The sequence below is a fragment of the Panthera uncia genome (genome assembly GCF_023721935.1).
Source record: "Panthera uncia isolate 11264 chromosome A1 unlocalized genomic scaffold, Puncia_PCG_1.0 HiC_scaffold_17, whole genome shotgun sequence".
Lineage (NCBI taxonomy): Eukaryota > Metazoa > Chordata > Mammalia > Carnivora > Felidae > Panthera > Panthera uncia.
In genome coordinates this window covers 27,037,010-27,055,577 of record NW_026057577.1, presented here as the reverse complement: position 1 = coordinate 27,055,577, position 18,568 = coordinate 27,037,010, and positions in this window count along the sequence as shown.

The following is an 18,568-nucleotide window of genomic DNA, read 5'->3' as shown; positions in this document are numbered from 1 at the left end:
CTGAGGCAACTGTGCTGGAAAGCAGCTGCCTCAGGCTGGTTTGGGCTCTGACTCTGGTGAGGAGAGCCTGGGCCAGGCTGATGCCATGTGCTTCTGTTCCAGAAGTGAGCACTGCCAAGGGCTACCTTGGGCACTGAAGGAGGCAGTCTGTTGAGGTAGAAGAGGCCCAGAACCAAGGGTCACAGGGCCTGGCTTCCAGGTTTGACTCTGGCTCATGAAACACCTTGGATCACCTTCTTCCCCCTCTGGATTTCAGTCTCTTCTTCTATAGAAGAGCAGCGTCTGTTTTTATTCTTCCCAGGATTAGTTGGGGGAGGTGTGCAGGAGTTGTGACTGGGTTTTATAAACCATAAACTGCAGAAGCCAGAAGGTGCTGGGGAAACAGGAAACTGGCTACATGTGCTGGGCAGGGGTCCTCCTGTCTGGGGCCTGGGTCAGTGTAGTCAGACATTGTAGTCAGCTGGTCAAGCAGATGCTCCTGGTGAGCATGGGCTGTGTGAGAAGAGCATGCAGGTCAAAGTTGGCAGGAGTCTGGGAATGCATGAAGGGGGCTCAGAGCGGACGTGGTGCTGTCATGAGAGACTCATTGGTTACTCAGGTGAATGGACCTAGGGCTCCATCCTTGCCCACAGCTGATGATCTTGCCCTTTTTAGAGAATAAGAGTTAGTTACTAGAGCCACTTAATTAATTCCAAAATGTTGAGCTGAGCAAGACTGGCTTAGCCCACTCATGATGACAGAGCAGGTGCTAACTCTTTTCAAGGGTGAATGTGGCCAGTGGCCCATTCCAGAGTTGTGGACATATTCCAGTTCATAGAAGAATTTGTGCCCAAAGTATCTGGGAATTGCCTGATTCAGAATCCTGGGAGGGAAATGAGTAATTCTCAGCATCTTGAGGTTTGGTTTAGACTGAATGACACTGTAAATAGTGCTCCTGAACCCTGAGGCTGTTTCCAAGGGGGAGGGCAGCACCATTAGGAATGGGATGAGGCCCCACTGACTTGGATGTTTAGAACCATCCTGCTAAGAAGCAGGAGGAGATAGACATTGTGATTGCTCACCAGCACCCATCCCACCTTCCCCCGGGCATAGCAGCCTCATGGTTTGGGGGACTCTGACTTGTCCAAGTCAGTCAGGGAAAACCCACTCCCTACCCTGCTCAAAAAATAGATGGAGAAATGGTTCCATCAGAGTGAAGTTTAGGGCTTTAGTTCAGTGGTCTGAGAAATGGCACTCTCTTTCCCTTTGGATGTGAAAACTGAAGTGTGAGGTCCTTGTTGTTATTGGCAGCCATTTTGTGATTACGAGGAAAGCTGATCTGAAGACAAAATTAATACATGGAGGGCAGCAGAGCACATAGGATCACAAAGAAATGGAGCTGGACTTCCCAGAGATATGAATCAATAAAGCTCCTTTATCATTCAAGTCAATTAGAGTTGGCTTTCAGACTCTTGCATTGAGTGCTTTCTAACTGACATACATGGACATGTTGGTTCCTCAGTATCTTCTCAATCCTAGAAGCCAGTGATTTGACTTTATAGTTTAATTTCCTGGGTTAGAGCCAAAAGCAGGTAGAAATGAGCATGTGCGACTAATGTTCTTCTTGGACACTGGGGCTTTGTGTTGGGGGTTAGAATGCTGGAAGCTAAGTTGTGCTGGCACCTCTTTGATCCTGTCATCAAAGATATCTCTAAAAGCTTGGAGAATGCTCTTTACATTGTTTGGACACTGGGGTCTAGAGGCTGGTCTAGCCTGTGGTTTGTTGGGGGCTGGAGATGGTCTAGCTCTAGAAGAATCCAACCTGAAAATTTACATTTGTTCTTTAAATGGTCTGTGGATTGGAAACTACTAGTGAATTGAGAAAATGATCTCTTCTAAGTTGTGTTCTTACCTCCCGGAGTCAATTATCCGTAAGTCTTAGAGCTCACTCTGGTACTTAAAATTGCACAGTTCCTAAGCCCGTATGTCAGAGGAAGTGAAACAAACAGGCTTCTGTTTTACAAATCCTCAGACGTTTCCACAAAGGCTTCCTTAACTGTCTCTGACAGTAAGAAAATTAATAGATGCAGCTGACAGTGTGTAAAATGATCATGTGTGTCGAGGTCTCAGAGGATAACATAATGTCTTCACTAGAAATGACTGGTGTGTTGTGGGCTAGTAACGCAGGAGATGGATGGATAGGAAGCCTGCCATGGGTTAAATGCCATCATTACAGGCTCTTTCAATCAGGAAATGCTGGCAAGCATCAGCCTTCCTAACACTGGGCTGGGGATACAGAATCCAGGCATGCTGGATGATGGTGAAGGAGGAAAGCGTCCCTTGACCTTGAGGAGCTGCCTGGCCAAGCGAGAAAGAGAAGGCACACATACCCAACAGTCAGACACACTTTGTGGCTGTATGTGTTCTCAGAAGTCTGGAAGAAGGAAACAATTGTTGAGATCTGGGCTTTCTCAGGGGAAATGGGGCTTGAATTAGACTTCAAAGGAATTGAGCAAATTACTATTTGGACTGGAATTATGTATTATCGAATGAACCTTGAAGCAGCCATTCATTGGCTAGAGCTTGGAGATTTTATTTACCGAGAATGTTGGAATAAAATTTATTATAACAAGAATTGGCCTGCCCTGTATTTGTCCTATATTTAAAACATGTAATTTTTCACAGTAACAGCAGAGAACATGAAATTTAAATGTAGGCTTCTTTATGGAGTCCTGAAAATGACTTTTCTTCCTGGATGGAATTGGACTATTGACTGTGTTAGGTTTGGAAGTGATTGAGCAAATAGTATTTTCTATTTGATCTTATTATATTTTAATCACATTGCAAGAAATGTCAGAATAGTACAAAATGAGAAACTTCACAAGCTCATATTTCATTATGAAGTCAGTTTGTACAGAGCTTTGGAAAGGACCTCACTCACATTGATTTGCTGCGGTGATCAATTATAGCTCAGCTCTAACGGGCTGAAGCCAGTGTGCAAGGAGCTTCTACCATGCTGAGCCTGAAGGTCACTTCTCCACATCCCTCTGCCTGGAGCCAGCCATGCTCTTCCCTGTTTTATGGGGTGACTTGAATCTGGAGGCCAGTGGATGAAATACCTCTCACTGTGGCTCTGGTTTGCTAACACATTAAGTCATCACGGCTGTACAAATACTGCCTGTGGTTTGAAATATATTTTGAGACACTCAGTTTTCTTGCCCATTTTCCTCTCTTCCATATCTTCTTCCCATTCAAGAGGTAGCAAGCTTGGGGCTCTGTTGTCTCTGTGGAACTGCATGGCCAGGCTGCGAGCAGACATTGCTTTCATGACTTGTTGTCCTTTCTTTTCTAAAACCCAGAGCACATGGTGCAAGATGGGGTTTTAGCAAAAAAGGCAGAGTGCATGGGGGAGGCAAGAGGAATTCTACCCATCACTTTAAGTGGAGATTTCCCTGTCTGGGTGCCTGAGGGCAGGTGAAAAGTCACAGATATGATGTGTCTATAGAGGTGGTGCTGCAGCCTCAGGGTCCCACATCCCTCCGTGATGGCATTGAGTAGGCAGAGAGCAGCAACTGTGCCAGACAGAGGAGGTGATGAAGTCCATGGCTAGCCAGTGATTCTGGTGGGCCTGGGAGAGTAGGAGATCCAGAATGACCCTCTGGACACTTGATGGCCAGTGACTCTGTGACTTACATTTACCACTGAAGGCGCTGTGGCCAAGGCTGGCCATTCTGGTATCCTTGGTCCAACCGCTCCTTCCTTGGGAGAGCCCACCTCTGCCAGCCCCTGTAGTCTCCGGGAGCAGCCTCTGTCATTCACTGATTTTCAGCAAGCTCCAGGGAAGCAGGGATGAGGATGAAGCGGGAGGGTGGAAAGAGTGCCCAGCCTGTCTGGTTCTTGCAAATACAACATTCAGTGGTGTTTTTCCTGCTGTGCTTATTAACCAGAGAAGCATAATGGGAAACGCAAAAATCATCCCCTCATGTCCTCTACAGAAGAACATAGAGTGATCTAGTGCTCAAATAGTGAACTAGTAGTTCACAGGATATCTAACAATGTTGAGGATCATTGTGTTTCTCTCAAAAATTTAAAACATTCTGGGGCACCTGGGTAGCCTCAGTTGGTTAAGCATCCGACTCTTAATTTTGGCTCAGGTCGCAATCTCATGGTTCATGAGTTCGAGCCCTGCATTGGGCTCCATGTGGACAGTGTGGAGCCTGCTTGGGATTCTCTCTCTCTCTCTCTCTCTCTCTCTCTCTCCTTGCCTCCAAAGAAATAAATAAACTTGAAAAAATTTTAAAACATCCTGTGGCATTCTATCAGTGTGCTGTAGCACCTTGGGGGTGCCTTAGTGCACAGTTTGAGAATCTTAATAATAGGATTCTATTACATGAAAGTTCTGTATATTTTTTGAAACTTTTTGAATAATTGCATGGTGCTATATTTGTGTGTACCACATATGGCTTGACCCTATTGTTGGACTTTGAGGCCATTAACAACTTTTCTCTATTACAAATATTGCTACAATATATACTTTGTAGGTTAATCTTTCAGCACATTTCTGATTTTTTTTTGCAGCATTAATTCCTGGATTGGGGTGGCTAGGTCAACAATAATCACACATTTAGGGCTGTTTATGTGAATCACCACATTTCTTTTTTTTTTAATTTATTTTCTATTTTTTCAAATTTATATCCAAGTTAGTTAGCATATAGTACAACAATGATTTCAGGAGTAGATTCTTTAATGCCCCTTACCCATTTAGCCCATCCCCCCTCCCACAACCTCTCCAGTAATCCTCTGTTTGTTCTCCACATTTAAGAGTCTCTTATGTTTTGTCCCCCTTCCTCTTTTTATATTATTTTTGCTTCCCTGCCCTTGGGTTCATCTGTTCTGTGTCTTAAAGTCCTTATATGAGTGAAGTAATATGATATTTGTCTTTCTCTGACTAATTTCACTTAGCATAATACCCTCTAGTTACATCCACGTAGTTGCAAATGGCAAGATGTCATTCTTTTTGATTGCCGAGTAATACTCCTTTGTATATATATATATACACCGCATCTTTTTTATCCATTTATCCATCGATGGACATTTGGGCTCTTTGCATACTTTTGTTGACAGTGCTGCTATAAACATTGGGGTGCATGTGTTCCTTTGAAACAGCACACCTGTACCCCTTGGATACATATCTAGTAGTACAATTGCTGGGTCATAGGGTAGTTCAATTTTTATTTTTTTGAGGAACCTCCATACTGTTTTCCAGAGTGGCTGCATCAGTTTGCATTCCTACCAGCAGTGCAAAAGAGATCCTCTTTCTCCTCATCCTAGCCAACATCTGTTGTGGCCTGAGTTGTTAATGTTAGCCATTCTGACAGGTGTGAGGTGGTATCTCATTGTGGTTTTGATTTACATTTCCCTGATGATGAATGATGTTGCACATTTTTTCATGTGTTGGTTGGCCATCTGGATGTCTTTGGAGGTCTATTCATGTCTTTTTCCCATTTCTTCACTGGATTATTTGTTTTTTTAGGTGTTGAGTTTGATAAGTTCTTTATAGTGAATCACCATATTTCTCTGATAAGTTTGTGTCAATTTATATTCACACTATGTATGTACAGGAGGGCCTATTTTCCATATTCTCACCAACGCTTATGTATCATTCTTTTTCATCTTTGCCAGTCTGGGTCTGAAGGCAAAAGCTTGTTAATTTGTGTTTCTTGGGTTATGAGGAGGCTTGAGCTTTTTTGTATGGGTGTTAGTCTTTTCTGAATTTTCTGTTTCTTTTACTCATTTTCCTATTAGAGTATGCCATGGTTTTAAAATATACCTGCACAGCACTGTCGACAATAGCCAAATTATGGAAAGAGCCCAAATACACATCCAATGGAATATTACTCAGCCATCAAAAAGAATGAAATCTTACCATTTGCAACAATGTGGATGAAGCTAGAATGTTTTATGTTCAGTGAAATAAGTCAGAGAAGGACAAATTCCATATGATTTCACTCATATGTGGAATTTAAGAAACAAAGCAAAGGAAGATAAGGGAAGGGAAGGAAAAATAAAATAAGATGAAAACAGAGGGAGACAAACCATAAGAGACTCGTAATTATAGAGAACAAACTGAGGGTTTCTAGAGGGGAGAAGGGTGGGGGGATGGGCTAAATGGGTGATGGGCATCAAGGAGGGCCTTTTGATGAGTACTGGGTGTTGTATATAAGTCACGAATCACTGAATTCTACTCCTGAAACCAGTACTACACTACATGGTAACTAACTTGAATTTAAATAAAATCTTGGAAGTGAAAAATAAATAACTAAAAATAAAAATAAAATAAAATAAACTATACCTGCACATTCTTTGTCACTTCTTTTTCCCCAAAAGGTGGAGGCTGAGTCCCAACCTCTTAAATGTAGGCTGAACTTAGTGATTCACTGGTAAAGAACAGAATGGCAGAAGTAACAGGTGATGACATGTGCCTTCCAACTCTTGACCAGAAAAGACATTGAAATTTTTACTCTCTGAAATGGTTTGCTCCTGGGAAAGTTAGCTGCCATGTTGTGAGGACATACCAGCAGCCTTCTGAATAAGTAGTGAAAACCACATGGAGAGGAACTGAGGTCTCCTATCTAAAGGCACCATCAACTTGCCAGACACATGAGGTAGCCATCTTGGAACTGGGTCCTCCAGCCGCAGCCAAGTCTTCAGGTGACCACAGTCCTGTTTGACGCTTAACTGCACTGTCATGGGAGAGGAGTTTAGGTAAGGCCCCAGAGGTGGAGAATAAGACCTTAGCTGCCAAGTACCTCATATTCTAAAGCCAGGGGTTTGACCTGTGTTGTCTAGTACAATAGCCACCAGCCACACATGGCTCCTGAGGAGTAAATGTGACTAGTCCAATCTGAGAGACACTGTAAGTATCAAGTATAAGTTTAAAATGTCCACTGGATGGGGCGCCTGGGTGGCTCAGTCGGTTAAGCGTCCGACTTCAGCTCAGGTCATGATCTCGCGGTCTGTGAGTTCGAGCCCCGCGTCGGGCTCTGTGCTGAATGCTCAGAGCCTGGAGCCTGTTTCAGATTCTGTGTCTCCCTCTGTTTCTGACCCTCCCCCATTCATGCTCTGTCTCTCTGTCTCAAAAATAAATAAACATTAAAAAAAATAAACAAATAAAATGCACACTGGATTCCAGAGATGTTGTATGAGAAAACCAGTTGTAAAATATCTCATTGGCAAATTTTTATATTGCTCACACATTGAGATGGTAATATCTTAGTTTTATTGGGTTAATTAAAAAAAGTCCAACAATAGGGTCCAGTAATATGTGATATTTACAAATGTAGCACATGCTCAATCCTTTCTACCTGATTGTTGATGATAAGACTACTTTAACAGTAACTAAAAATGGGTGAAGTCAGTGATACACTGATTCTTAGCCTGCCTGGGTTAAATTCTCTGAATCTCAGCAGCCTTGTCTGCAAAATGGGGATAATAATAGTACATGCCTCAGTGGGTGGGTTATGAGGATGGAATCAGAGAATCCATGTAGAGTTCAGTGCAGTGCCTGATATATGGTAAACATGTCATAATATTTATAGCTTTTGTTTTTACTAATAATCAAAGGAGAAAATAAAGCCAAGCATCATCTTTTTTGACTTCTTTGACTTGGAGTAACCAAACTGTGTTTTAAGAGGATATGCCTACAGTCCACCTAATGAGATGCTTTATCAGCTCTGACAGAGCTCCCGGATGCCCTCATTCCATAACAGTGAGATTCATCTGCCTTTCTGATGTGTCAAGCCCTTGGATTTGAAATCCCTTGTATGCTGTACAAATTAGTTAGCTTTATTTTAAATTGTACACATGTGGAGTTACCACCTCTTGACTTCAACATTCAGATGTATGTGAAAATCATGCAAATGATGCTTCCCTGAATCAACTAGAGCCCTGGGCATCTCTGTCTGAGGTCTCTACTGCCTTGCACACCACGTTCTGTGTTTACCAATTCCTTCAACTCAGGGAAGGCTCAGGGCACCCTCAACCATCCTCCCCACTGTTCTGGGTGCTTCCCAAGGGTGGGGCCACCAGGCTCAGTTAGCTCAGCAAAGACGTTTTGCACAAGGTGTGTTTTCCTCTTTTCTCTGGGTTTAGCTAAGGCCGCCAGAGGTGGAGAATAAAACCTTAGTGCCAACCTCATGTTCTGAAGCCAGGGTTAGACCTGCACCATCCAGTATGGTAGCCATCCAGCTAATGTGGCTGCTGAACACTGAATACAGTTAGTCCAAACTGACAGGCACTGTGAGTGTAAAATACACTGGATTCTGGAACCTTAGTATGAGAAAAATGGCTATAAATGATCCTACTAGAAATTTTTATATTGATTACACATTGAAATGGTATCTTAGCTCTATGGAGCTAGGTACATAAAATAAATTATTAAAATTAGTTTCACCTGTTTCTTTTTACATTTTGAAGGTGGCTGTTAGAAAATTTTAAATTGTATGCAAGGCCCACATTATATTTCTTGTGAACAGCACTATGTTAGACCATCTGTTCAGGACTTGTCAAGGAGGGGGTTGCCTGGAGGAGGGCCTGAAGCTTCTGGAGATTGTTGGGGCAGAGGTTGCCCATAATAGGAAGGGAGTCAGATGGGGGCAGTGTGAGCGAGCCCCATGCAAGAGCACTCTCTGAGAGAGGTGAGCTGAACCCCAGCCCTGTGGCTAGATCCCAGAAACTCCTTGCTTGGGGAGGGGCTGGAAGTGGACAGCAGGAAGAAGCACTGGTTATACCAGAGGACTGCAGGTAACAGATCCTTTCTCCATCCAGTGATAGGCAAAGGTATTTTTGAAAAAGAAAAGTAACTCTGCCCCCCACAGAAGAACTTAGCATTTAGGACCTGCTTCATCCAGACAGCACCACAGACAAGTCACAGTGTGCCTTTTCTGCCTCTAACTTATATTCCCCTGTTCCCCCTCAAACCTGGAGGGCCTTTGTGTCTGCTGGGCATGTGAGCGGAGCAAGTTGGAGTATGGAGAAGGCCCTGTTAACCCATTTCCCACGGCAGACCAGGGCTAGGTAAAGGGGAGCCCTTGAATTGGACGAGTTTAGGTTTTTATTATCACACTGGTTTTTTGTTGTGTTTTGTTTTTTTCTTTTTGTAAACCTGGCAAAAACCTCTATTCACTTATTATCCTGTCCATGTCTCAACTCAGTGGCTGGAGTGAACCTGCTAATATGTGGGTTGAATCAAGTCCCTCCTCTGCTCAGACTGCTCCAGAAGCTTCCCTCTCACTATGAGTAAAAGCCATAGTTCTCTGACAGTCTCCGGGGCTCCACATGAGCCAGCCCCCACAACCCTTCTTTGCCACTCTCTCTACTGCCATCCCTCCCACACTAAGGCTAGCGCACAGGCTCCCTGGTATCCAGGCTCATGCTCAGCCCAGCACCATGCACCTGCCCTGGCTCTGCCTGGAATGCTCTTATCTGATGTAGCTGCGCAACCTGCTTCTTTTCTGTCTTGACTCAAACATGGCTCTCCCAACCTGACTGAAGATAACCCCACTTTCCCAGCTGCCTTTCCCACCCCCAGATTGCATGTTGTTTCACTGTGTATTGCCTTTCTAACCCCTGGCATGTAAACTGTGAGAGGGCAGCAAGGTTGTTTTGTTGTGTTTTGCTGCCTGTTTTGTTCATTGCTGCATTGATGCAATGTGGGACTTAGTAGGTGTTCAGTAATATTTGTGAGCAGATGAATGGTGGCCAACAAACAGCTACAAGATTTGCCAGAGGTTTCCTCCTGGGGCAGGAAAGGTGGACTGAACACAGAAATGATTAAAGGAAGCCTCATGAGCAAGAAGATTGTTCTATGCTTGCACCCTGTTACATGCTCCTTGTGGGGTCCATAGCATCTCAGAAAGGCAGTCTGAGCCCTGAAGGTGCTCAGGACCCTGTCAACATGTAAAGCAGTAAGAACTATGACCCAGGATGGGAAGGAAGCTTTGGGAAGTGATGTAGGGGCTGGAGTTTGAAGAAGCAAGTAGAGACCCATCAGGCAGGAGAAAGGGAGTCCACATTTTAGTCAGGGATGTGTGCTCAGATTTAAGGTATGCTGAGATATGGGGTGGGGTCTAGAGTGTGTGAGAGGCAGGCAGGGAGGGGAGGAGAGGACATGGGGTCTGATGGAAGAAGGCTTGTATTTTGCTGAGTTGGGTTCAGGGCCATTTCTGAGTCCAAAGAGCTGGTGAAGCAGATAACGAGAGCATCCAGGGTTTAGCAGGTGGAGGGGTAGGCTCATTGCTGCTTCTGTTGTCACAGGACCAGCTCTTGGTCATTAGAATGTTTAGAGGGAATAAAAATGATATTTATAGCCAACTGGGACAGAGGCAGGGTGCTAATCTGGTGACGACACTCCATTCCCAGGAACAAAGACCTGTAATCACAGTTCAGCACTGAATGGAGGTCCCACTAGGGGATGTGGTAAGATGTTTTCATGGCTGTGTTGGGGCTTGATGATGCACCCGTGAGAGTCGTGGCAGCCATGACCTCTCACTGGCCGACGCCGTAGGTGATTGGCTCTTCCTTGTATTCAGGTTCTCATTGGTGGCAGGCACCTAACACCCTTATTAATATATTAATTCTATTTGGAGAGGGTGGTATTCTTGTGGCACCTTTCTCAATATGGATGAAGGAAAATGGGGAGATTAGGATGAGTGTTAGTTAGCTGTTGCCATAATAAAGCTTTATAACGAAACTTCAGCAACCTCAGCGTTTGGCCACAACAAGCCCTCTCAGGCTCAAAAATATTCAGGTTGAATGTGATTCACTTCATGTAGACTGCACACGGCTAGGTGGGGCTGAGGGCACTCCATTAGATTCATGTCTATTCCATGTGTGTTTCTCCTGGGGCCCAAGTACAGAGAACAGCAGTCACCCAGAGTGGGCTCTTCTAGTGGCTTATGAACAACATGAATCAAGCTAAGCTTCATTCATCTATTTAAAACCTCTGCTCAGGTCACTTCTGCTAATCTTCTCTTGGGAGAAGCAAGTCACATGACTAAGCCCAGCACCCCAGAGGCAGGGAAGTATACTCTGCCCAAATTGGAGGGGAGGAAACTAATGGCCAAATTACCACAGGTTGCAGCACGGAGAAAGGATCACCAAGTTTAAAGATTAGGGGTCTTGTCTCAGACATTAGCAAATGCCTTAGTCTCTTTCTCGGAGACTGCACTAGGCTGAACAAGCAATTCCCAAACTTGTCCTTGTCCTAATCCCTGGAACTTGTGAATATGCTGTGTCACCTGGCAAAGGGGACTTTGCAGGTGGGATTAAGGTGAGGATGTTGAAATGTGGAGACAGGATTCTGGATTACCTTGGTGAGCCTGATATAATCACAGGGACCTTTATAAGAGGAGGTAGGAGTCAGAGAGGAGGCTGTATGACCATGTGGTGACAGAGCAGAACTGGAGAGAGAAGTCTTTTGCTGGTTTTAAAGATGGAGGAAGTAGCCACCAGCCAAGGAGTGCAGTCAACCTCTAGAGGCTGGCATGGAAGTGGATTTTCCCCTGGAGCTTCTGGAAGGAACCAATCCTGCTGATTCAACCAGCCCTTAGAGAGTTTAGCTCTCTAAGATGTATTTCTTCTGACCTTCAGAACTATTAAGAGAATAAAGTTGTATTGTTTAAACCAGTGAGTTTGTGGTAATTTTTAAAATGTGTATTTTAGTAAATTTTAGCAGACTCCCAACCTTGAAGATCCACTCCCCCACCCCCAAAATCCTGAAGGTTGAGGTACTATGAGTTTGGTGGTGTATTTTGGGATACATGTACGGTTGAGGGGCTTGGCATTTTCTCCCCTGTCACACCACACAGGGATGCCCTCCTGCTCTTGTGTGCAGCTTCCCTCCTCCTACTGCAAATGTGGAGTCATGTAGGAATAGTGGTTCATCAGTTCCCCTCTGTCCATGATGGGTGATTGGCCTTATTTTCCCTTCTCATTGGTGGAATGAGCTTAAAGCCTTATTATCTTTTGCATTCTACTAGCATCACTGGTAAAATTTGCCAATTGTATACACACCTGGAGGTAACTTGAATGTGCCATCTTACCCATGATGGAGTATGGATAAAGCAAGGAGGACTATTTGAGAGTATGGCTCAAGAGCTGGCCACCTGAAGAAGGCTGTTCTACCTGACCACAAGCACCACATATGTTAGGGAGTTAGAACCATTAAAACCTGATCTAAGATATTATGGAGTCTTGTAACTTCTTTCCTTCTTCCTTCCCTCCTCCCCTCCTTCCTTCCAGCCTGGAATAATATAATCTGATATGTTTTTTTTTAAAAAAGCTAGCTAACTGATGACTCTGTGAGGCTGAGTGGAATGGACCAAGCTGACCAGGAAAGGGGCTGGCACACTAATCTGGTGAGGGGGCAATGAGAACTCAAACCAGGACAGTAACAATTAAGACAGATTTTCAAAGTAGAATCATCGGGACCAAATGAGCTTGGTTTGGGGCCTGTTTTATTTGAGGCATGTGGTGGACAGTGCCCAGCTCCCTTCCTCAGGACGGAGGCCCTCATTCCCTCAGCTGATCTGGGTGTAGGTTGATAATGGTCCACAACTGCATCCTTTTCTTCCCTTGGCTCAAAGGAGCTTCATTGCCCAAGGAGTCATGGAAACTTGGAAGAAATGGTTTCCAGAAGGATGGGAGTGAGAGTTTCTGCTGGATTTGGCAACATTGAAGTCACCAGTGACTTCATCAAGAAGCGTATGAGGAGGGGCCAGGTATGAGTTGTAGGGGCATGAAAAACGCATGGGAAGAGGAGCTGGACTAAGTCTTGAAGGAAAGGTAGGAATCAGGGCATGGGAATGCCTGCCAGGAAGGGGGGGATAATGTAAGCGAAGCTGAAGAAGCCACCTGGTTTGACTGGAGAGTGGGGAAGTTAGGAAGGATGGCTGGAAAAGTGGATGGTGTCCAGGTATGGCTATCTTAAATGGTAAGCTCTGGAATTAGAGCAGGATCAGACAAACTATCTCCATGCATGTGCAAATGCTGTTGGGTTCAAGATACTATTCTCTAGTAGGCGCTGGGCATTTGGTCCCCAGAATGTGAAGCTGGCTGTTCACATGGATGTTTTGACTATGGTTCAAGAACTCCATGTTTATGAATGCAGGTGTCATGAATTTTCTGAAGCGCATTCCATTAAGCCCATTGAATGCCTTGATCACCTTCTTGTCCTGTCCAGTAAAACTGTTTCTAATAATTTTTACTTTTATTTTAATTTTAATAAAATTATTTTCAGAGTTTAATTCTGTTTTGTGTAAATTACACAGGAAGGATTTAATACACCTATCAAATTGTATCCATGATAACTTCTGACATTCTGAATTTTTGTGTCTGTGACCACTGTTTCTATCAAAACCAATTTTCCTGGACAAATATTTGCAGATCTAAATTTTAACAAGACATTTTGGTCTTTATATGTATACATAATCTCTAACAAATTTTTCAGTGTGAAATTTTAACCATTATCCATTCTATTTGGAGGAGATTATTTCTTTTAATACAATTCATTATGACCAGAATACAAGGTTGATAGTTTATATTTATCTCTTCATTAATTTATTACAAAATTATGAGAGGCCAGTTTGCTGTCTTGTCTAGGATTTGGTGATTGAATGGTAAGTGCATTTGATTACTCTGTGTGCTGTGTAAATGGCCTCCTGTGTTGAGAGCAGGAAGTAAGGACACCCTGAGGGTCCTCACAGGGGGCGGGACTTCCTGCCTCAGCTCCGCACCACTCTCTAGCATTGAGCGCTCACTCTGCAGTCATTGTGCTAACAGTTCACAGACATCTCACCCACTTCTCCACTCTTATCCTATTTTATAGAGGGACAAACTGCGGCATAGAGAAATTAAGAGGCATAATGGAATTGGAACTAAGGTTTGCCTGAATCCAAAAAGTCCACTCTTGAAACCATTGGATTTTGTGGTATCTCACTGCTTAGTGGGCACTCACTTACTTCCTGGTGCTATTTGTGCAGGGAGTTGGGAGTGGGTCATGGCCAGAGAATATCTGATCCAGATCCTCGATATTGTTTTACACACACACCCACACGCACCCACACCCACACACTCACTTACTCCAAACATAGACACAAAGGCCCAGGGGAGAGAAGGGAGGAGCCCAGGGTCAAACAGCTATTGGGTGGCACAGCTGGCTACAGCCTAGGTTTCCAACATCCCCAGTGCTAGCCTCTGGTGGTGGTTGCTGCTCTGCTTAGCTCAGCTTTCTGCACAAGTGTCTTTGAATCTTCTCCAGTTCACTGCACAGCCAGTGTGATGAGGGAGGCAGGCAGTGTGAGTAGCCTGAGGCTGGGATTCTTGGATCCCAATTTCCTTTTTGTCAGGGAAGTTGGGAGAAAATGCCCCAATGATGGGGACAGTTAAATCATCGGCTAGAAGTGACTATGTCAGTTGCCACATGGCCTTCCTAGGGTCTGACTTGTTCATTAGAAGGAGCTGAGTGGGGCCTCCAGACCTCTATCCCCGTTTATGGGATGTCAAGCAGGGAACAGGGGAGAAGGCTGCCGCTTTAGTTTGGGGGCCCAGGGACATACATCAGTTGCATTTCCCACCTCCACTGAGGTCCATTGAGTGAATAATGCACTCAGGGACTTCTGGTGTTGAAGCAATCACAGAGAAGCCTTTTTCTTGGTGCCATTATAACATATTTACTTGTTCTGATTATATAAGGAATGCTGGCTCATTGTAGGACAGTTTTCCTATTTCATAAGGACCATCCTAAGTAGAATCATAACAGTATGTGGATGAGAGAGAGGTCTTATTTTTTCCTTTCTTTCTTGAAAGCCCACATTTGCACAAAGAAAGGAAGCGTGGGGCTCAGAGCATGAGAAAATTACTGCACACTTGACCTAATTAGATGGAGAGGAAATTGACTGGCTGGTAACAGGCTGGGGTGGTTTTCTCCATGTGGAATTCTGGGGTATCTGTGCTGCCAGCTCTGACCCCCAATCCCATTGTCCCCCACAATCCCTGAGCTGTGACAAATGGTCACAATTGTATATGCAAGGGAACAGCGTTTTCAAAACTCTGCATCTCAGATATTTTCCACTAGTGCTAGGAGGGCAAGCTGGTTGTGAGAGGGGGGATGTAGCTGGAAGGTCACTAAGAGAACTTGTGTGGTCAGCCTGGGCGTCCCTGCCTTTCCTGCCCTTCCTCTGCCCCCTGGGAGTCTGGGTAGGAGCCTGCAATGCTGCTAAGTTAATCATAAGGTGATGACTTGGCTCTCTGAAGCTGGACATGCTCCTTCTGGCTCTAATAGTCCACCCAAAATGAGGCCCCACATCCAAGCACCGTGTTCCAACAGACTGTTTTTAGCCTGTCAGGCAAAGGTAACCCTGAGCCCTTTTTTGCTGGTCTGCCTTCTTTGTCATCCTTTCTGGGGACCACGTGGACTTTTCCCTGGCTTGGCATCTCAGGTAACCGGCTGTCTCAGGACTGTGGACACCATCCCCCAGCCTCTCAGCAGCCTGTGCCACCCTGGAGACCCCAGGCTCCGTTAGCAACAGAGCCGAGGAGGAAGTCTCACATCACTGACCTGCCGGTGAGTCTTCTTTTGTTTAACTCCATTAGCAGCCAACCTATTAGACTTGAGGAGATAAAGATTCCAAAACCCACCTGTGCTCCGAACAGCTTTCAGCAGAAACAGTTGGTCTGCGTTCCTTTTGTAGATAGCTCTGGGTGGAGAAAGAAGAAATTGCTGTTGTATCTCCCAAAAGCATTTTGTAAAAGGACTATTTATTGTAGGTACAGTCTATTTTGCCCGACACCTCTCAGACAGTCAATAATTCCAGTTTGTTTATGATTATCCCCACATCCTCCCCTCCATCTGCCTCCTGAGCTTGTGCCTCTTGCTGCAGCCGCCCCACAGAACGTGGGAGCATCTGTCTCTCTAATGACCGGCCATGGCAATCTCGGCTATTCAATATGGCTAGATGAAGAAAACATTTAATTTCTACTATATGGGGCACTCCAAAGCCAGATTTGACAACTGTTCCATTGAACACTGGTATTTCACAATTTCCTTTGAAAACAAAAAGAAACAGTTCTTACTCCTGGAGGAATATATTTACAAGATGGGAAGTTGATAACCAGGCCACTAGAATGACAAATGGTTCTAAAATACACTGTGTATTGACATTGATGCACTGCCTTCTGTGAGATGGAATTCTTCCATAGTGTCTTGTTCACAGCCTGAAGGGCCTGTGAAGCAAGGGCCTGAGTCCTGTCGCTGGGGCCTTCTTGGATTGGAGCAGAGAGCTCTTGGGTGAGGTCCCCTGGGTCAGGCATGAGTGGTAGGTATGAGCACTGAGGGAGGGAGATCCCTGGGGGCTGGGGGGGGGTCTTGGGTCAGAATAATCTTCATATAGAGGTGAGGTACCCTTAGGGCAGTGAAGGATGGGAAGGCCCTTGGTAAGTAGGGAGTTGCAGGGACAGGGACATGAAGGTATTCTATTTCCTACAGCCGAAAGTGAAAGGTGGTCAGTTGGGGGTCTGCACGGAGGGAGCAGCTCTGTGGGTAGGGAGAGGACTGCGGATGACTCTCAGGGCTGTGGTCTTCTGCCCGTGGCTGGGATAGATAGGTCATGGTCATGTGTGCAAGCAGAGGGAAGATATGCCTCCTGTCTCAGCTCTGTGGCTGCGGAGGGAAGGATCCCAGAGACAGGGACTAACAAGACCACCATCATTCAGGCATGCTTTTGTCCTGGGCCCTGGCTCAACATGTTGTAAGGCCAATTGACATGATGGGAGCCTGGGATGGTGAGGTGGCCATGCTTCTTGGAGCCCTCTGGGGTGGGGTTCTTGCTCCCATTCTAGAGACTTGTTTTCCTTCATGCTCTTCTCTTCCCATGAGCCATGACCGGCCCTGTGACCCAGAGAGGCACAGCCACCCTCGCCTGCCCATGCTGTTCCTGTTCATGCCATCCCCTGCCTGTCTTTCTGGGACTACACATCAGATGCCTGGGCTGTGATGGGAGGAAGTGAAATCTGGAGTCAGAGAATCTCCTTTTTCCCTCATGAAATCGCAGATATCCTCTGAGATTGAAGCGGTGAGAAATGGGCACAGAGAGTGTGCAGAGATTTTCCAAAAAAGCACTTTCCGCCAACATTTTGCTTCAATTCCCCACTGCTCTGGGCTTTTTTGAATAATTAATTGGTGAAGCAAACACCTGCCCTGGATTTTTTAGGTAATTAGTAGGTCAGGCACCTACCAGAAAAGAGGATTTTTTAGGATCCCTCTGGGTACCATGTTTTCCTGGCAACACTTTGTGAAGAACCCACCTGGCTTCAACTTGCTTCTTGGGTCAAAGTAAGATTCTATTCCGATTCCCCACACCTCCCAGTAATCTTGGTCAGCTCACCCTGTGGTGGAGCGAATCCCTACAGATCTGGATTGGGAACTCCCAGAGAGAATAGGATTTTGTGACCTATTTCCCTTTGCAGCACACATTTAACTTAAGGCGAAGGTGGATTAAATAACCTTTGTTAAGGGATTTTTAACATGTCTCTTGAGCTGTTATAATGCCAGCCTTAAATATTTCTACCCTAATCTCTATTCAAGTCATTTCTAAGGCTCAGGGTGATTAGTGATTTAGTGATACTTTTATTTTTGATACTTCCACCTTAGGACAGAGCTGAGAAGGGTGGCAGGGCTTGTGGGAGGGAGCCATGCAAGCCTGGCTCCCAGTTCTGGCCCCTCATCAGTTAAATAGGCTGGTGATCCCCGCTTTATCCCCTCCACACAAGATAGGGTGTGGCAGCTTTGGGAAGGGCAAGATGTGAACACGTTATTAGGTATCAGCATCATGTGGATGGGCCTCTGCCCTTCAATTTCAGCTGTTATTTCACTTAACAGCTGGACACTGGAGCAAGCTGTGCACTGCTCAAAGGTGTTCAGCTGAGGGAGCAAATGGGGTCTAAAATCTGGTCTACACTGTGATACCAACCTGTGTGGTGGGTTATGTCTGCCAAGGGTGGTGGCACATTTTCTGATTCATACAAAAGAATAGGCTGGTGGTGGCACTGGCTAAGAACCCTCAGTCTGGTCTCAGAGCAGGGACTGGTCACTCAGAAGTCCTTACCTTGTGAATCCTGACAGGGCACCTATGCCTGAGTCCATGCACTCTGGTTCTCATTTGCCCACCTGCCCCCAGCGTTCTGCCTGTCCCCTGGTTGCCCATGCAAATTGTCTGAAGTCCACTGTCACTGCATCCCTGAAGTGCCGGGAGCCCAGCTGATGGCCTCTGCTGGGAGGTGCTGAGTGTTCAGGATGAGCTCCTGTGACTCATTATCTACCCATAAGCAACCCACTGCCCCCAGAGGTTCCTTCACCTCTGACCCCCACCTCCTCCTGCCCCAAGACCTGGTGCTAGCACCTTGAGATGCCTGTGGGTTCCTACAGTCTCATGTCTGCCCTCCACCGCGGCCTCCAAGTTTGCTCCTCCAGCTCTATCACAAGAGAGCAGCTCTTGAAAAATTTCTTACCTGTGGTCCCAGCTCTCTCTCCCTG